This window comes from Elephas maximus, chromosome 13, assembly GCF_024166365.1.
Source record: "Elephas maximus indicus isolate mEleMax1 chromosome 13, mEleMax1 primary haplotype, whole genome shotgun sequence".
NCBI lineage: Eukaryota > Metazoa > Chordata > Mammalia > Proboscidea > Elephantidae > Elephas > Elephas maximus.
The window spans coordinates 62,119,719-62,132,184 of NC_064831.1; positions in this window are offsets into that span (position 1 = coordinate 62,119,719).

Here is a 12,466-nt window from a genome sequence, read left to right on the forward strand (position 1 = left end):
AGGTCTGATTTCAAGCCTTGTGGTTGTTGCTCTACACGGCACTGACTCAAAAATAAATTGTACAAATCCATACGTAAGTCAGAGCTTCCTTTACACTTAAGCCAGAACTTACTACCCAAGTACAAGGGTATTCCATCACGGTGTCATTGGTTATTGTGGATTCACAAAGATTCTACTGCTCTAGTGGGTAGAAGCCTGAGGGCAAAGGGCAGCAGAGTAACACAGTAACACAGACACACACACTATACACACACCACAGAAACACACACAGGTGCACACACATACACACACTGTTCCCGGGAAAGTGGTTCAAGGAGCCACCTCTACTTCTATTTCCTATCATGAAGTGTAGATCCAAAAACCTGTTCCTCTAAGCCCAGGGTCACTCCTGTTTGGAGGCTGGTCAGGGAGGCATGGGGACAAAAGCAGTGGGACCAAAGAATCAAATTTGCTTCAACTTGATTAATACCAGTGTCAGCCCCAACCCTCTCACCCTGATTACAGAATTCTCGGTACCTACTTCCACCTGAGGAGCCCTGCTGGCGCAACAGTTAAGGGCTCGGCTGCTAACTAAAAGGTCGAGGTTTGAACCCACCCAGAGTCCCCATGGGAGGAAAGTCTTGGCGATTTGCTCCTGTAAAGGTGACAGACAGCCTAGGAAACTCTATGGGGCAGTTCTACTCTGTCACATGGGGTCACTATGAGTGGAAATCAACTCGACGGCACACAACCACCTCCACCGGAGCCCTGGATGTGTCTCCAGTCTAACTTTTACTACCATCTTTTTCTTGTGGCTCCCCTGGGCTCAGACTCAGGCGTCACCACCCCCTCACTCCCCAGACTACATTCTCGGAGCATAACCCTGTTTGTGTTTTCTTGCTGGCTAGCAAACGCTCCCAAAGCTTGGTAACTTAAAACAAACACCCGTTGCTGTTAAATCAATTCCTAGTCATGGTGACCCAATGCGTGTCAGATTAAAACTGTGCTTGTTAGGGTTTTTAATGGCCTGATTTTTTGGAAGCAGATTGCCAGGCCTTTCTTCTGAGGCACCTCTGGGTAGGCTCAAACCTCCACCCTTTGGGTTAGCAGCCGAATGTGTTAACCATTTGCACCCCCAGGGACTCCAGCTTAAAACAACTGTTACTGTGTTATTCTCATGATTCTGTGGGTCAGGAATTTGGTCAAGGCACACAGGGCTGTCTCTTCTCCACGTGACGTCTGCTGGGCCAGAACATCCGAGATGGCTTCCTCACTCACAGGTCTGACACCTCAGCTGGGATGGCTGGAGAGTCAGCTCTCATTGTGGGCTGGTTCCTTGGTTCTTCTCTATATAGTCTCAGAGCCTCTTCCTCTCCCCATGGTCCTCATCTGAGGTAGTTCTGCCAGGCTTAACTTCACAGTCCCTCCCTGTTTTAATTCAGGAAACATCCTTCCTCCCCAACACACTCAAAATCCTGAAAATCCAGTCCTTGAGGCCATTGCCTCTAGAACAAAGAACCGAACTCCAGCCAAAAACTCTCCAGCTGTTTTGATGAATCTCCTCAACATTCCTCGCAGGAACACGAGAAATTCTTTATAGGCTACCATAGATTTCACAGCCAGAATGCTCCTTAGAAGCCAGGATGGCAAGACTTCATCTCGCTTACTTTGGACATGGTATCAGGAAGGACCAGTCCCTGCAGAAGGACATCATGCTTGGTAAAGTAGAGGGTCAGCGAAAAAGAGGAAGACCCTCAATGAGATGGACTGACACAGTGGCTGCAACAATGGGTTCGAACATACCTACTACTGTGAGGATGACGCAGGACCGAGCAACATTTTGTCCTGTTGTACGTGGGGTTATGAGCCAACTCAACGGCACCTACCAACAACATATATTTTAATGCCAAGGTGCCATTCAATAATTCAATTCCACAAATGCTTTCTGAATGTTTATGATGTGCCAGGAGCTCTCTGAGCCAAAGCATCAGAATAAAACACAGCAGATATTCTTTTAGGGATGAAGATGCTGCCTCAATATTTGGCAATGGTCTAATTATTATGTAAGCTCCTCTTCGGTGGCAAAACAAAGTTGGACATTAAACACTGGGCACCTTCACCAGGGTCTGTCACTAAGAGTTTAAATCCTCTGCCTGAAGTTGCAAGTGAGTAGTACTGAAATTCCTTTTTCTTTTTTTCTGCAATTTCGAAGAAAAAATTCCCAAATCTCTTGTGCAGGAATTTGGGGTGTGGAACAGTCCATGTTAGTAGACAAAGCTTTTCTCATGGAGTAACACCTCCACCTTGTGGTCTTTATCGGTATTGCAGGTGGATCCACAGGTTCTCTGATTCAGTCTCCTGCCTTCAGACGCTAAGGTTTATTAGTCCCATATTTCCTCATTACAGTAGTCCAGAGAGGTTAAGTGACTCATTCAAAGTCACACAACTAAAAAAGTATATCACCTGAGGCACCTGCAACGCTCTTACCACTTTTTAGGGAGAGGAAATCTTTCCTCAAACAAAATCCTACAAATGAGAAAACAGGTATTCTGGATGAAGGGCCTGACAGCCTCCACCTACCCCCAGCACAGCTTGAAAACCATTGGCTTAGACTACGGGCTGCTTCTCTGGTAAATGGAAACGTGGAAACATCGTTGTGAAACCTGGAAAGATCCTCTGGAAAATATCATTCATTCTCAGAGAGTTCACTACTGTTTTCTGTTCTGGCCAGATAAATCCCTTTTGTTAAAACACCTTTTCTTTCTATCACAGTTATTAGCAACTCTTCATTTTTATATCTCCCTTCCCAGAGAACCTCTAAATTGATTTGTTTCAAAAGGAAGTAAATGTTTTAAACGTCCTGGTGGCAAAGTAGTTCAGTATTCCTGCTAACTGAAAGGTCAGCAGTTCCAACCCACAAGCTGCTCCGGGAGACAGATGTGGCAGCCTGCTTCCGGAAAGATGACAGCCTTGGAGACGCTATGGGATAGTTCTCTGTCCTGTAGGGTCGCTAAGTGGAAATCGACTCCACGGCAACGGTTTTGGGGGTTGTTTCATTTTGTTTTTGCAGAATCTTTGGTAGCACAGGCCGCAGGTATGGCCACAGCAGGAGCTGGGGGCGAGCGAGGAGCTGCTCAGTGCGAGGCCGTGTGCCAGGCTCAGGCACCGGGGGAGACCCATGCCATGTAGTACAACAATTCCACCACAGAGGCAAGGGTGAAGGGCAGGACGAGAGGAAGGAACAGCCAGCTCTGCATGGAGAGTTCAGGAAACTTTCGTTAACGTATTCATTTAATCAGTCAGTCAGTCAACAAACAATGATCAGGGGCTTTCCATGTGCCAGGACCAAAAAACTTAACAAGACAGACAAGTCCTAACCTCATGACGCTTACGTTCTAGTTGGAGGAGACAGGCAATAAGTAAGTCAACAAATAAAAAAGTGAAATAATTTCTGGTAGTGACTGGATGTGGGGCGGGGGGATAGAGGAAAGGGAGGTGTGAACAGGGAAGCCGGCACGTACTCGCTCTCCCGGGAAAGCTCACCGGCGGCTCCACTCCGCGCTCTGTGCTTTCACTCCTTCCAGTAGGCGGCGCTGATGCATACAATAATCAACCCAGCCTGAAGCCAGCGCCTTGAATTCCACCCCACCACCCTCTTCAAAGTGGATCCTCAAAAACTACATAGCAGCAGACACAAAGGACAAATATTAACATAACCCCAGACACAAAGGACAAATATTGTATGATTTCACTTGTATGAAATACCTAGAATAGGGAAAGGCATGGAGACCAAAGTAGATTAGTGGTTACTAGCGGCTGAGGGGAGGGCGGAATGGGAGGTTATTGCTTAAGGGGTATTAAGTTATTCTGTCAGGGTGTTGTACACACACACACACACACACACGCACGCACACACACACGCACGCACACACACGCAATTACGAGTAATTCCCAGTCATCCCTGGTGCGGCCCTAGATATGTTCCACCACAAACAACCTAGAATACAGGGAAGTTTCTACAGGGTAATCCGTTAGCTTTTCTATGTAAATTTTATTGCAGTTTGAGTTAAGAATCTGCATATGAGTAGAAAATCTGAGACCGGAAATGCCCTTTCAGAAAGTGACTTCCCACAAACCAGAATGTCTGCTTTATCCCTTCAGCCTACCCGGAAACTAAACGTCTCTGCAGGAGACTTTCTTTACTAAACTACGGAGGTTTAAAAACAAAAAAAAAATAGTTCCATTTTTTCTTCCCTTACCCTTGGACGTATCAATTCTCATAAAATAGCCGGATTATCTTCCTGGACTTGAATCCCCGCCCTATCTCTTAGTAGCTGTGTGATCTTGGGCAAGTCCCTAAACCCCTCGTCTCATCTGTGAGTGTACCAATGATAATGCCTACCTGATGGCGTTGTGGTGACAACTAAACGAGTTTACACGCATGAACACTTGGACTTGTGCCTGGCACATAACAACTTCTTAACCCATGTTTCCTGTTATTATTGCTATCCAGCCCAGCTGCCCTCAGTGCTGACTCATGGCGACCCCACGTGTGTCCGAGCAGAACTGTTTCCCACAGGATTCTCAATGGCTGGTTTTCCGGAAGTAGATTGCCACGCCTTTCTTCTGAGCCACCTCTGGGTGAACTCGAACCTCCAACCGTTTCACCACCCAGAGACTCCATTATTACTATACGTAATATTTATTTCAAATTAGCCATTTTTTCTGTAAGAAAATAAAAGAATTTTATGGTATCTTGGTTACAATTGTAATACACTTTTGTTATTACACATTCAAACGAAAAAGAAAATACAATAGCAAAATTCTCCTTCAGAGAAAACTTCTGTCAACACTTTGGTGAACTCCTTCCAGACGGGAGTTCGTATACACGTAAAACCAGAGATGACGTTACATATCTGGTGGGCCTGGGCTCGCTTGCACACTTGTCTCTAGGGAAGCCAGGATAGCATGGCTTAGCTGGTGGTTCTCCAGTGGGAGTGATTTTGCCCCCTGTGGACGTTTGGTCGTCACAACTTGGGGAGGAGTGCCACTGGCATCTGGTGGGTAGAGACTAGGGGTGTTAAAGATCCCACAACGGCCACAGCACCCACCGCAGAGGATTAATTATCTAGCCCAAAATGCAATAATGCCAAGGTTGAGAAGCCCTGCCCTAGGCTGTTTCATTTCTAGGCGATAATAAATCTTACAACCAGGAGGGTCAGTCAGCTAGTATGCACTGGTGTGGTTGTACTTATTGTTAAACTTTTAGAATACTTTTGTACTGGTTTGCAAATAGCTGCCTTACGATCCTGGCCCCCATTCTTGCTCCTTGCCTGACCCCCCAGATCTTTCCATTGCTCCAGCAACTTACGGGTTTACGCATGGTACCAAAAGTGAGGGGTCCCTGGGTGGTCCAAACGGCTAATGTACTTGGCTTCTAATAAACAGGTTGCAGGTTTAAGGTCACCCAGAGGTGCTGTGGAAGAAAGGCCCAGCAACCTACTTCTGAAAAATCAGCCATTGAAAACTCCGTGGAGTGCAGTTCTACTCTGACCCACTTGGGGTCGCCAAAAAGTCAGAGCTGACTCCATGGCAACGGGTTTTTTTACTGAACCAAAAGTGCAGGGAGTGCCTCTAGGACCAGGCTTCACCACTGCAGTGGCAGTATCTGCTCTGGCTCAGGGTGATCCGCTGTAGATATTTTGGGGTGGCAAAGTGGTTAAGAGCTTATGGCTGCTAAAAGGTCAGCAGGTCAAATCCACCAGGTGCTCCTTGGAAGCCCGATGGTGCGGTTCTACTCTGTCCTCTAGGGTCACTGTGAGTTGGAATTGACTTGAGGGCAATGGGTTTGGGTTTTTTTGTTTTTTGTTTTTTTTTCCTCCTTCCCCTTGGGTAATGAGGGAGGGAAAATAGGAACAGGAGATGCCCTCGGACTTTATCACTGTTGTTTTGTGGTGAGACACTCTGCAGGTGGTGTCTTAACAGCTCTGCTAGAGAATCAAAGAAGCCCGCCTCTCAGGGCCCCTTCAAGGAAGGAAACATTACTACTGATGGTGTTTGTTTGGAGTGATGAGAAAGTTCTGGAACAAAGTAGAGGCGATGGTTGCACAACACTGTGAATGTATTAAATGCCACTGAATTGTACACTTTAAAATGGTTCAAGTGGTAAATCTTATGTTACGTGTATTTTACCACAATTTTAAAAAAAGAGACGGGGCTTACTCCCAAGGCGGAGCAACGGTGATAGGGCATGTCTGGCAACAGACCACTTCTTTTGTTTTTTTTTTTTTACTGTGCTTTAAGTGAAAGTTCACAGTTTAAGTTAGTTTCTCATACAAAAATCTATACACAGATTGTTATGTGACCCTAGTTGCTATCCACCCCGAATTTCCAGCGTTCATTCAGCCAGCTCCTGTCCCTTTTTGCCTTTTCCTCTCGCCTCTGGACAGGAGCTGCCCATTTGGTCTCATGTATCTACTTGAACTAAGGAACACACTCTTCACAAGTATGGTTTTATGTCTTACAGTCCAGTCTAATCTTTGTCTGAAGAGTTGGCTTCAGGAATGGTTTCAGTTCTGGCCTAACAGAGAGTCCAGGGGCCATGTCTTTCGGGGTCCCTGCAGCCTCAGTCGGACCATTAAATCTAGTCTTTTTACTAGAACTTGAGTTCTGCACCCTACTTTTCTCCTGCTCCCTCAGAGACTCTCTGTTCTGTCCCTTGTCAGGGCGGTCATTGGTGGTAGCCGGGCACCATCTAGTTCTTCGGGTCTCAGGCTGATGGAGTCTCTGGTTTATGTGGCACTTTTTGGACAGACTGCTTTTTGTCTGTGCACCTAGGACAGACACAGGGGCCTCGACAGCTCTGCTCAGACCTTTAAAACAAATCAAGGAGAAAGACTTTACTAGCCAAGGGCTGGGAAAACTGTGCAGGGAATATCTGATTATTTCTGAATATTATCTTGCAACGAAAATAAAGAGGCTTTGTTGGGAAACTTTTCCTGCTGGTGGCTGCCTCTTAAAGTTCTGACTCTTCCACTTCCTGCTTTAGAAAAAGGAACTATTGATTAATTTAGGTCCTGCCAAGGAGAAAGCCCCATGATCTTTGGCCCAAAATCCCCCTGAGACACATTAAATCGAACGATACCTGCTGTTTTGTAGCAGGCTTTGACACTGAAACGCTGCAGGCATATTTCCATGTAAATGAATATAGAAACGCTGCCATTTGCGAAGGCAGCATATCATTCGCCCGTAAGGACGAGGATGATCTATTCAGCCAGTGGCTATGGATGGATGCTTTGCAAAAAGGGCTGCAGCTCATGGTCCCCAAACCTCCTGTTGGCCCAGGACAGGAACCAACCCCGAAGACAACTCATCAGACATGAAAGGGACTGGACAGTGGGTAGGAGAGAGATGCTGATGAAGAGTGAGCTAATTATATCAGGTGGACACTTGAGACTGTGTTGGCATCTCCTGTCTGGAGGGGGGATGGGACGATAGAGTTGGAAGCTGGCAAAATTGTCATGAGAGACTGGAAGGGCTGACTCATTAGGGGGAGAGCAAGTGGGAGTATGGAGTAAGGTGTATATAAACTCATATGTGACAGTCTGACTTGATTTGTAAACATTCACTTGAAGCTCAATAAAAGTTAATAAAAAATAAAAAAGTGCTGCAGGGAAAGTCTGCATAATTAAATCTCTGTGATACTGTCCCCGGGATGGTTTCCTGGAAGCGGAATTGCTCCAGTGCCGCGTGCACTTACCACTAGCTGTGTGCAAACAGTTAACGCACTCGGCTGCTGACTGAAAGGTTGGAGATTCAAGCCCACCCCAGAAACGCCTCAGAAGAAAGGCCTGGTGATCTACTTCCAAAAAAATAGCCATTGAGAACCCTAGAGAGCACAGTTCTACTTTAACACACCTGAGTTGGAGTCGACAGCAAGTGGTTTTGTATGCTTTCTCAAAGATAGTGAAGACACGTGCATGGGGGCAAAAAAAGAACACATTTAAGACATCCCAGAAGACACATTCCCAGGGCCCAATCCTGTGCACTGGAAGCTGCTGCTGCAGAGAGAGCCATGGCCTCCAGCCCAGCCATGACCGGCATCTGCGTCTTCCCAGGAGCCACCCCCATCTCTGCATGGGCAGAATCCTGAGTTGTCCTTCCCCAAAAGAACCAAACCCATTGCCATCGAGTCGATTTTGACTCATAGTGATCCTGTAAGACAGAGTAGAACTGCCCCATAGGGTTTCCAAGGAGCGGCTGGTGGATTTGAACTGCCTACCTTTTGGTTAGCAGCTGAGCTCCACTGTGCCACCAGGGCTCCAAGTTATCCTTAGCCTGGGACCTAGTGACACAGGTTGGGGCAGGGGGCTTTACCTGCCAGGGACCTGAGAGTCTTAGAGAGGTCGTCTCTATCCTGCAGACCACCTCCCCATCTCCACCCCCCTCCCTAGACCTCCAGGGAGTCACAGGAAGTTGCTGACCTGTCCCGTGGGGAATAATTGCATTAGTGGTAAGGTGGCCTCTGGCAGCTTCGTCAGCAGATTCAAGGCTTTGGGCTGAGTAATCCTTTGGCGTCTGCCCCAGCAGCTGGTGGTCACCGATTGGGAGAGATGTCCCTGCCCTCTCCCGCAGACACTGCTCGGCTCTGTCGTCCTCTCCCCCAGCACAGTGCACAGCCCCCGCTGGGCAGACCCACCAAGGAACCAGGGGCCAGGGTCAGAGAGGAGCTCAGCTGGGGTGCAAATGGTTTGAGGAATTGACCTGAGAAAGTCAAAATAAACAGGATAAAGTAAGAACGAGCAGGTCAGATGTTGCAGGTGTTTTATATTTAGATGGATTTATTTTTGCAGTTTTAAGTATTCCAGGGAGTTCCTGAGTGGTGCAAATGGTTAACGAGCTCAGCTGCTAGCCCAAAATTTGGAGGTTTGAATTCACACAGAGGCGTCTCTGAAGAAAGTGATTTACTGCCCAAAAAATCAGCCACTGAAAACCCTGTGGAGCGCAGTTCTACTCTGGCACATATGGGGTCATCAGGAGTCGGAATCGACTCGACAGCAGCTAGTTACTGGAAGTAATGCATACCCACCGTAGAACATCAGGAAAATATAGACAAGTAAAAAAACGGATCCCTCATCCTTCGCGTGTCTTGTGATCCATGCGTACAGCTAACCTGAAGCCGGAACTCGTCCCCTGGAGTCCTCTGGAGACCCCAGAGTCCCCCAGAGTCCCCTGGAGTCCCCCTTCTGGATGAGGACAGAAAGTTGACCTAGAGTGAGGTTCTACAGTAAGGACAAGATCAGGGACTGGGGGAGCCTATAGAGTGGGCTGAGGAGTCAGTGCAGGCAACCTGGTGGAGGTGAGCCCTGAACAGGGCTTAAAGGATGGGGAGGGATTGGGCAGATAGGGCTGGAGGGACAGGGCAGCCCAGGATGGCAAACATGGAAAGACTCACCAGGGGAAAGAGTCCCCTCTTTGTCAGATTCTCCACTCAGCTCCTTTGCCAAAGTCTTTCACTCCTTCCCTGCAAGCCTTCCAGTGCACTTGCCTGGAGGAACTGCAGCCATGGGTCAGGCCTGGTGTTCCATACTGGCAATATTGGCCTGAGGGCTTCAGGGAAAATCCTACACCCGCCCGGATCATTACCCATTGCCGTCAGGTTGATTCCAACTCATGGCAACATCATGTGTCACAGGGTACAGCTGCAGTTCCATAGGGTTTTCTTGGCTGTAATCTTTATGGAAAAGGTCCCTAGGTGGCACAAACAGTCCGCACTTGACTGCTAACCTAAAGGTTGGTGGTACGAACTCACCCAAAGGTACCACAGAAGAAAGGCCTGGTGATTTGCCTCTGTGAAGATCACAGCCCAGCGAGTAGTTCTACTCTGTAACACCTGGGGCCGCCATGAGTTGGAGGAACAACAGTCTTTACAGAAGCAGATCACCGGGACTTTCTTCGGCTGCTCTGCTGGGTAGATTCGAACCACCATCGTCTCAGTTAGAAGCTGAGAGCAAACCATTTGCACCACCCGGGAGCCTTAGTAGCTGTGAGACCTGAAGCAAATCACTTAACCTCTCTGAGGCTTGGTTTCCTTATCTGTAAATTGAGGGTAATGATAGCTCCTTTATAGGGTCGATGTATTGCAAGTATTTGTGGGCTAGCTTTCTTGTTACCGGTAATATGAATGCCCTCACAGAGCACTGAACATGGTTGATGCCACCATCCTTGAAACCTCCTGTCCTGTGCGCCCATGCCGGTGCTGCCCTGGTTTTCCCTCTGCGGATCTGATGCTCCTTCGCCACCCCTTTATCAGTGCTCTTCCTCAGCCCCTACCTCTGGGGTGAGAGACCCTCGGGCTCAGCCTCAGGCTCTTCCCTCCCCACACACATTCTCTCCAGCTGATCCCCTCACTCTGGGACTTCCGTGGCCACCTCTGTGCATATAAATTTGGGGTGGGTTGGTTTGCGGCATGTGGAGCTCCAAGTAGTTCTATTGGTGGGAAGCTCCTGGCAGAGATGCAGGCAGGAGTCTGGTATGAAGTGGCCCAAGGAGACACTGGAAAGGCCTGCTGGGGTGACCTCTAGGGAAAATTGACAGCAAGTTCAGGACTGGGAGGAAGACAGCACAGACTCGTGCTCCTGAAGAAAGGGGGAGGCAAGCTTTGGGAAGGAGAGAAGGGTCAGTCAAATTCAAAGAAGATGCCCTTGGCTTTAGCGGTTAGGTGGAGCTGGAGATAATGTCAATTGGAGGATCCTGGAGGGCCTGCCTGGTAGGCGAAGGGCGGGGTAAGGGCAGAGGCTGAGGGACAGGTGAGAGGCCTCCACCTGGTGGCCTCGATCTTCTGAGGGCCCAGAAAGTGGATTACCCCACAAAGCCCCTCGAGCTGACTTTCCAAATCCGCAATAGTGCTTCTCTGTCACCGTTAGGGTTAACCCCGCTTACATAAGGGCCCTTCACTCTATGATTCTTCCAGAAGCTTCCCGCTGTCTCTCCCCTTCCCCTGCAGGCTCTAAGTCTGGGCAACCCCCACCCAGTCTCACCCCAGAGGTAAGCCTAGGTCGGCTGAGGGTGGTTGGTCCCCTGGGACCAGCACGGGCATTCTGCTCAGTACTGGGCCTGGGAGCGGGGAACGGGCAAGGGAAAAGGGGGCAGGAAAAGGAAAGGCCGGTTACTGTTATTGCTCTGTGATCCTCCCAACAACCTGAGATGTGACGATCCTAACACTCCATCCTTCACACACTCTTAATAAGGCAGGGAAACACTCTCATAAATTATCTCATTGGTTTTCCCAACAGCGTGCCAGTCAGGTACTTTTGTCATTTCTTCTTTACAAACAGGAAACCAACTTTCAGACAGGTCAAGTCACCTGCTCAAGGACACACAGCTGGTCGGTCTGTGACGAGCAGGGATTTGAACTTGGGTCTGTCTCTTTTCTCTCCACTCTCCCTGCTGGGGCCTGGGGCTTGGTCCAAGGAGTCACAGGCTTCTCCTGCTCGCTCCCCCTCAGAACAGGGGACAGCCGAGGGGCTAGCCTGCCTGCAACTGGGAGGCCAACTCAGGGAAGGATGGGGAGGCAACTGAGAGTCCTCAGCCAGGCTCAGGGAGGCTGTGCCATCAGCTCCATCCCATCCTGCATGCCAGCTTTCCTGCCACCTCCATGCCTACCACCTCCAGATGGGGACCCAGTCTACCCAGCCTGCAGGTCAGCCTCAGACCTGCCCCCACATGTGATGGGAGCCCACCTCTGTGCCAGCCATATGGGAACACCAGGACCCTCAAATCCTTGTCAAGGGTTTGGGGTGAGAACTCACGAAGCAAAGAGCTGGGCCAAGAGAAGTACCCAAAGTGAGCACCCCCCCCCCCCCCATGCCCGGGGCCACACAGACATAACTACACACATATACTGGCCCATACACTTGCCCTTGGACTCATGCAGAGGAGCTCAAAAAGATTCAAGTCCTTGGGTCCCTTCAAGGTTTGATATTGAATGTCAAGTAGCTGAAGGCCTGCTCCCAAGATGCACAGGCACCCAGGGGCACTGGGCAGCCTGGGAGCTGGTGTGGGGGCAGCAGGATCTACCAGGTTGGCTCAGGGGCACCTTGGGGAGGCTGCAGGTGTGGCCGGTTGATCCCCTGTGGAGACAGCAAAGATTAAGAGGATCATAAACTGCGTCCAACGGCTGCCCTGGGAGAAATCTGCCACAGCCAGAGCCGCTGCTGTGAAGGGCCTGGGGAAGCTAGGGCAGCCCCTGAGTTCAGACAGAGAGAGGACAGGAGGCGGGAAGAGGGGAGGGAAACACAGAGAGTGCTGGTAGTGGTAGGGGGATACACAAAGACAGAGAGGGAGATAGCCAGGTCAGGGAGAGAGGGAAGTAGAGGCAAGGACACAAACAGAGAGAAAGAGAGAACAGCAGACACTGGGCCTGGCTCAGCGAACTGAGAGGAAGACAGCGGCTGCCCTCGACGCTCCTGGACCAGGCCAGACAGCT